Source organism: Adiantum capillus-veneris, chromosome 16 (genome assembly GCF_014529385.1).
Source record: "Adiantum capillus-veneris isolate H3 chromosome 16, ASM1452938v2, whole genome shotgun sequence".
NCBI classification, from domain to species: Eukaryota; Viridiplantae; Streptophyta; class Polypodiopsida; order Polypodiales; family Pteridaceae; genus Adiantum; species Adiantum capillus-veneris.
In genome coordinates, this window is record NC_140946.1 from 28,126,765 (window position 1) to 28,133,889 (window position 7,125).

Genomic DNA, 7,125 nt, shown 5'->3' on the forward strand with positions numbered 1-7,125 from the left:
ACAACTAGAGCAAGTAGGAATACAAGGGACTAACAATCCTTATACAAGGATGTGTTGTGTGCATCAAGTGTGCACACCATTCTACCGAATTACTCATGAGAAGGCCTCCTTATATAGATGTAAGGGAGCCTCTAAACGCCCATGTGCAGCAGCCCTTAGATAGCCAAGTCCAAGTAGGACTCTCCCATGTGCCCATGTGTAGCCGCTTTTGGGTAGAAAACTCCTCCTAGAAATCGGCCACCGGCCAAAGACCACTGGCCGCCGACCACCGGCCAAAGACCACGGACCACCTGTCACCGGCCACCGGACGTCCATTTTTCGATTTTCTGCCGGCCGTCATCCGGCCAATATATTTCGGCATAAAGGAATATTCCGGTGACGGCCCCCCAAAGTTTCCCTTGAATTTTCTCCGTACCATCCACGATCACAAATAGAGATCTCATCAGCATGCAAAGCTGGAATCCACCAAATATATGTGCACTATTGGCTTCTCCTCATATGGGGGCCTTACCCCAAAATTCTATCTTAACCTGTGGGTAACCTTGTTGGCGAGCATTGAGCACCTTTGCTCCAAATCAAACTGCATACCTATGTCCTTCTGCATCATCTTGAACTATATCCCATCCAAAACCTGTCGGGCTAGTGTCAATTGTTAAGATTACTGGCCTTCCGCATTTGTAATCAACCTTCCTCAAGGTAGGAGCCTCGATAAGCATTTTCTTTAGCTTCCTGATAGCCTTTGTGCGAGCTTATTCCCAAACAAACCTTTTTCCTTTCCTTAGAAATTGATACATCACCTCTGCAACATGAGCAAAATGTGGCAACCAAATAAGGTAGAATAGAGAAATCCCAAACTCCGAGCGAACTTTTTCGAGCGATGAAAAAATTGAGCGAGTAAATGAGAGGCACTTTATCACAACACACATAGCGCAGAGCTCCTATAAGTCAAATCATTTCTTCATTTGAGAGGTTACATTAATGGTCCCTAGAACTCCTAAAGATGACAATTAAATATATGAATGGATATACAAGAGGAAGGTGTTAGCAAGCCTTACATTGGATAAATCTTGACGTTGTTCTTTCTTGTGTTTTTTGCTAGCAAGTAAAAGAAACCTTTTAGATTTTCCATTGCCCAAAGGAATTTTATAATTTTGCAAAAAAATATTTTTCTCAAACATTGGTCTAAAACATCTTGACGTTGTTCTTTCTTGTGTTTTTTGCTAGCAAGTAAAAGAAACCTTCTAGATTTTCCATTGCCCAAAGGAATTTTATAATTTTGCAAAAAAATAGTTTTCTCAAACATTGGTCTAAAACATTGGTGACATGTTGTCTGCAACCCTTTCTATGCATTATCTCGAGCTTGCAGGTAGTCCCCCCCTCCCCGCCCCTTTATTTTGCACTATATGTAAGTATTTTTAAATTGTTTGCTTAATAATTGCATACCTTACTACTTTTCAGCTCTTTGCTCATGGGGAAACCTTATTAACCGACTATCGTAAATATCTTAGAGTGCTGCAAATTGAGACTGTCACCTATTTGTTGCTATTTAGTGACGAGTATCAGTATCCTCATTGAGTTTTATTTAGATTTTAAAAGGAATCTACCAAGATCCCAAAAGACAAAATTGAAGGTCGACTACACGCAAGGAGTTTGCGTTGCATCAACTATTGCATACTTGTTTCCCCGCCTTTCTTGAAAGGAAGAATCTTAATAAAACCCATCAAAATTTTGTCTGCACTTTTCTAATCCCCCCCCCCCCCCCCTTCTCATTGTGCATGCAATAAACAAAGAATCAAGAGTCCTGACCCTCTATTTACATGTGATAAATCTCCCTGTCTCTCTCTCTCTCTCTCATGTGAGTGTGTGTGTGAGAGAGAGAGAGAGAGAGAGAGAGAGAGAGAGAGAGAGAGAGAGAGATGTGCAGCATGCCTTTGAAGACTCTATGGAAATTCATGTGATGTATACAGCCTACACACAAAAAGACCCTGCAACCAAGCTCTTTGCCACCACATCCACATCTTGTAGTGCCATCACCATCCTCAAGTGCAAAGATTGTTGGGGCAAGGGCTATTACTATCATTTTTTTATTCCCAAAGGCAACTCTCTTTCTCTCATTGTATAGATAAAAAAATCTCCCTCTAAGAATCTAGGCATCCTTTGAGGGAGGGTTTTTTTATCACACATTGAAGATCTTCAAAAAAGAAAAGTCAATTCACTTTTTCATTGTGTTTGGCATAAGAAACTACTCCATTTAAGTAAATGTAAAGTAAATAGTGCATATGGAAAGTAGAGTACTTGCTGTCTAGCCTTTCTTGAAAAGGAAGTCAAATGCAATGTCTTCTACAGGTGCTCACTTAGCTGCTTCGGTGCTGTGATGGAACTCTCTCTCTTTATTTTCCTCTCTCTCTCTCTCTCTCTCTCTCTCTGTGGGTTTCTCACTTTTAAAGATGGAATACACTGTTTCTTAGTGGTGTGATGGAGCACTCAACTCTCTCTCTCTCTCTCTCTCTCTCTCTCTCTCTCTCTCTCTCTCTCTCCCCCCCCCCCAACTAGTGCATGCATGCCAACCAAATGTGGGACATAAACTCCATTGACCAAAATTAATTGGAAACATATGCAATATTCAATGACTGCTACATGCGTAATGCATTAATTTGGTAACAATGTCGAGGGATATTGGGTTCAAAAGGCGACCTGGGAAGGCATGACCTCTAGCTGTAAGAAAAAGGTGAGAGAGAAGATGCACAACACTACACGATACAGTAGAACCTCTTTGCAATGAAAACGAAGCATGAAGATAATTGAAATTGGAACCACGCACAAAACTGACACTAATTTATCCAAGCGATGTCATTAACGACATTGGAAACTAGATTAATGTCTGATTAAGGAGTTTATGCTCCTTTACAAAGGGTTTTAACCCAATTAGAGTAATAATCATTGATTAAGAGTGTCCGCTAATGGAATTGAACGCCCGGTGTTGGTGATGAATCTCCTCTCTTCTTCTGTCACAAAGGAGAGCCCAAATCCGGCTTCGTGAGCTCTCAAAAGATCTCTTCGTTTTTGTCATTTCCTTCTTCTCCTCTTCTCCAATCGCCAAAATACAAGAGCTCTATCCACTCTCTCTTCTCTATTGTCGTTCTTCTCTTCCTCAAATCTTGGCAAGAGCTCTCCAAAGCTCCCTCTGTGTTCGTTCTTTCCCAAAAAAAAACTCAAACTCTCTCTTTTTGCAAAAAAATTTCCCTTATGGGTGGGTGTTTCTCCTTTCTTTGCATGCGAGAGCCACCACTATTTTTGGCCTGCTTTTAACATGTGATATCACACTTTTCTATTTTTGGATTTTGTTGAGCGTCATGGGAGGCCCTCCCCTTGCTAGACAAGTAGCATGGGCCCCACTGGGTGGGAATCCCTCCCCTTTTACCCTCAAAAAAGGTATGCACCATCTTTATGGGCACGGGGGACATACCTTTACCACATCATCATCTAGCTCAAGGCCGCCGTTGCCAATTGCGATGAGGCACCGTTGTCAAAAACCTCTAGAATCTGCCCGCCAGTGCCACCACAACAGTGCCGAGCGGTATCTGGCATAGCTCACAAGAGCCCAAGATCTCTCTTCCAGTTGCTTATCCACACTATGTCACGAGTTAGGATTTATAGCCTTTGAATTTGGGGTCCGCCCTCGCATGTGGGATTTTCCCACTTCTTCTCTGCCACGTGGCGGCCCCAACTTTCTTGAGCTTCAAAGGCCTTGGAACATATCCTTCCAAACTATATAAAAAAAAAAAAAATCAATTTCCTATTCAATTCATTGCCTTTTGTTTGGTTGCCTGAAAGTGGTTCACCGAGCTGTTGATTTTCATTGAAACCTCCACAAACCAGCTCTAGACCGTGCCGACCCCATCGCTCTTGGACATTGCTAAGCCCCCCCCAACCGAGGTGACAAAAATCAGGAAAAGTCATCTGATGCATCCGTATAATTAACTGACGTCCAATTCAACCTTCATTATCTTGGCGATCCGCACTCCGATTGACAAGCTGTAAATTCCTATAGCCTTCACACATTGCATACTTTGCATGAAAATCTTGGTGAGGCTGCAAAACCTTCAGTTGGCACATTAACTGAGGCGACCAATCTGGTACAAAACTAGCCCTCGGTGAAAATTAAATTGACAGTATCTTGGAAACCAGAACTCCAATTGCCAATCTCAAAATACCGATGCTCTCCACAAGATGAGCACTTTGGGTCCATGCACTTACGTCACCCCTGATTCTTCATATGCAACTGCTCAATCCGGTACAGATTTGGAAACTACTCAAACTTCAAACTGTCACCCTAGCTCCAATTGACGAGCCGTAAAGACAAGACTGTAGAGCACCACAATTACTACCATTCTTGTTTATAATCTATCATCTATGATCACTTCAAGTATACTCTCTTTTAGTATTAATCAATACAACTTTTGGTCCTTTAAAGCCGCATGTAGCATACATTTTGCATAACAGTAGCTTGTTATCAAGCCCTGATCACTGGTCATTAATCATGTGGACTTCAATCAAGCACAACGTGCATCCTTTTGATCTTTTTCCCATCATGGAAATAGGGCAGCATGAAATCCACCCCAGTTGAACCTACACAGCCTTTAGTCTATGCCAACTGCACTTAATCAGCATTATCAAAAACATAATCAAATAACATCGTCTGATGCATATATATCATTGTCCTCTTGAGGTTGATATGAACTAAGATCTTCATAAAACTCTCACCGTCTCGCTTCTTGAATAACTTGATCTTTTTCCTTGCAGCAATAGGCACCTTGAGCATAGTCCTATCAATCTCACTTTACTTATATGTAGCATTATCATAAGCATGAAGCACCCCATATGGTCCAAACCATCATTTAACCATCTTTCACATAGCAGTATATTGATTTCCAGGCTATTGTCATAAACAAGTACCCAATTGCCACCTTTGATAGCATGAGTTTGTAGTCTGTGTTTCCCATCGAATGCTGGTTTAATCTTCAACCGTGCCTCCTTGAGCTTCACTTTAGCCTACTCTATATCTTGTTGACATATCTCAAGTTGGAGAATGCATAAAGCAAGAAAATATTCTGTAGACATACACTCTTCCCATGGCATCATGGTCCAAGACATAACAGCCTCCTGTGTAGGCATAATGGGTTTTTGCCCGTACATCAACTCAAATGGCATAAAACCTGTAATAGAACTGTGTGTAGTACGATCAACCCACAAAGAAAATGGTAAGAGTTTAGTCCAATCACCATTATGTCCTTGGAATGCCTTTGCTAAAGCTTTAACAATAGGTGGATGTCCTCTTTCACTTTTCCCATTACCCTCTGGATTGTATGCTGTAGTAAGAGCCAATTTAATGGCCAAACAAGCAAAGAAATCACAAGCTTCATCTGCATGTAGCTCTCCTCTATCAGCAATAATTTTGCCAACACATCCATACGTGGAAATAACATCTTCAAGCAAGAAATTTCATACTGGAAAGGTAGCTTTGGTACACAAAGCTCTACCTTCAACCTGATTAGTAAGATCTTCTTTGGAAAGAACAATGTATCTCATTTGCCAACACCTACTGGCATTGTAGTCATGTCCACCACCCACTTGTAGTGCAAACTAAGCAGGTCTCCAAAAATTGGGCCACATATTTATACATACCTTTCCACCAGTATCGGTCCTTGATCTTGATAAAGGTTTCCCACACTCCTCTGTGTCCAACCCATAAGCTCTCATGAAACTCTTTTATCACCTGTTGTTGAGTTGCCTTGTCACAAACAACTCCCTATGGTACCCCTCCTAAATGCTTTGGCTGCTTCCATAGATGCCCATCCTTTAGAAAATAGCCGTATTCCTTCTTCTTGATCCTTTTATAACCTTGGTCAGTCCATCCTTCTTGCCTGGTTAGAGTGCTTCGGTAGCAGCCAATCAAAAGTCACTCTCCCTCGTAGAACTCGTCAAAAGATACTTCAAAAACATGAGCACTATTACTAAAATTTGCATGTAGATAAGAAGATATATAGAACTTCAAGCCAACAATGTCACTCATGGTAAGCATCTCTTCTTCATCTTCAAACCTAGCCCTTGATAACATATCTTTAACGGGATTATCTCTACTTGCAATACAAAAAAATTCAAGGTTAAGAGACTTAACATAGGCTATGTAAGAAATGCAGAATACAATAAGGATCTAGTAGCAAGGAGAGTAGAGAGAGATACAATGCAAAGTAGATTAGTGGCAAATCAAAAACTTTAGATTAGCACACTATTACAAAGTGATGGCGTCATCCACCCATGCGCTCTCAAGGTAGAGCTTAGATGGCAATTTAGACAACTAGAGCAAGTAGGAATACAAGGGACTAACAATCCTTATACAAGGATGTGTTGTGTGCATCAAGTGTGCACACCATTCTACCGAATTACTCATGAGAAGGCCTCCTTATATAGATGTAAGGGAGCCTCTAAACGCCCATGTGCAGCAGCCCTTAGATAGCCAAGTCCAAGTAGGACTCTCCCATGTGCCCATGTGTAGCCGCTTTTGGGTAGAAAACTCCTCCTAGAAATCGGCCACCGGCCAAAGACCACTGGCCGCCGACCACCGGCCAAAGACCACGGACCACCTGTCACCGGCCACCGGACGTCCATTTTTCGATTTTCTGCCGGCCGTCATCCGGCCAATATATTTCGGCATAAAGGAATATTCCGGTGACGGCCCCCCAAAGTTTCCCTTGAATTTTCTCCGTACCATCCACGATCACAAATAGAGATCTCATCAGCATGCAAAGCTGGAATCCACCAAATATATGTGCACTATTGGCTTCTCCTCATATGGGGGCCTTACCCCAAAATTCTATCTTAACCTGTGGGTAACCTTGTTGGCGAGCATTGAGCACCTTTGCTCCAAATCAAACTGCATACCTATGTCCTTCTGCATCATCTTGAACTATATCCCATCCAAAACCTGTCGGGCTAGTGTCAATTGTTAAGATTACTGGCCTTCCGCATTTGTAATCAACCTTCCTCAAGGTAGGAGCCTCGATAAGCATTTTCTTTAGCTTCCTGATAGCCTTTGTGCGAGCTTATTCCCAAACAAACCTTTTT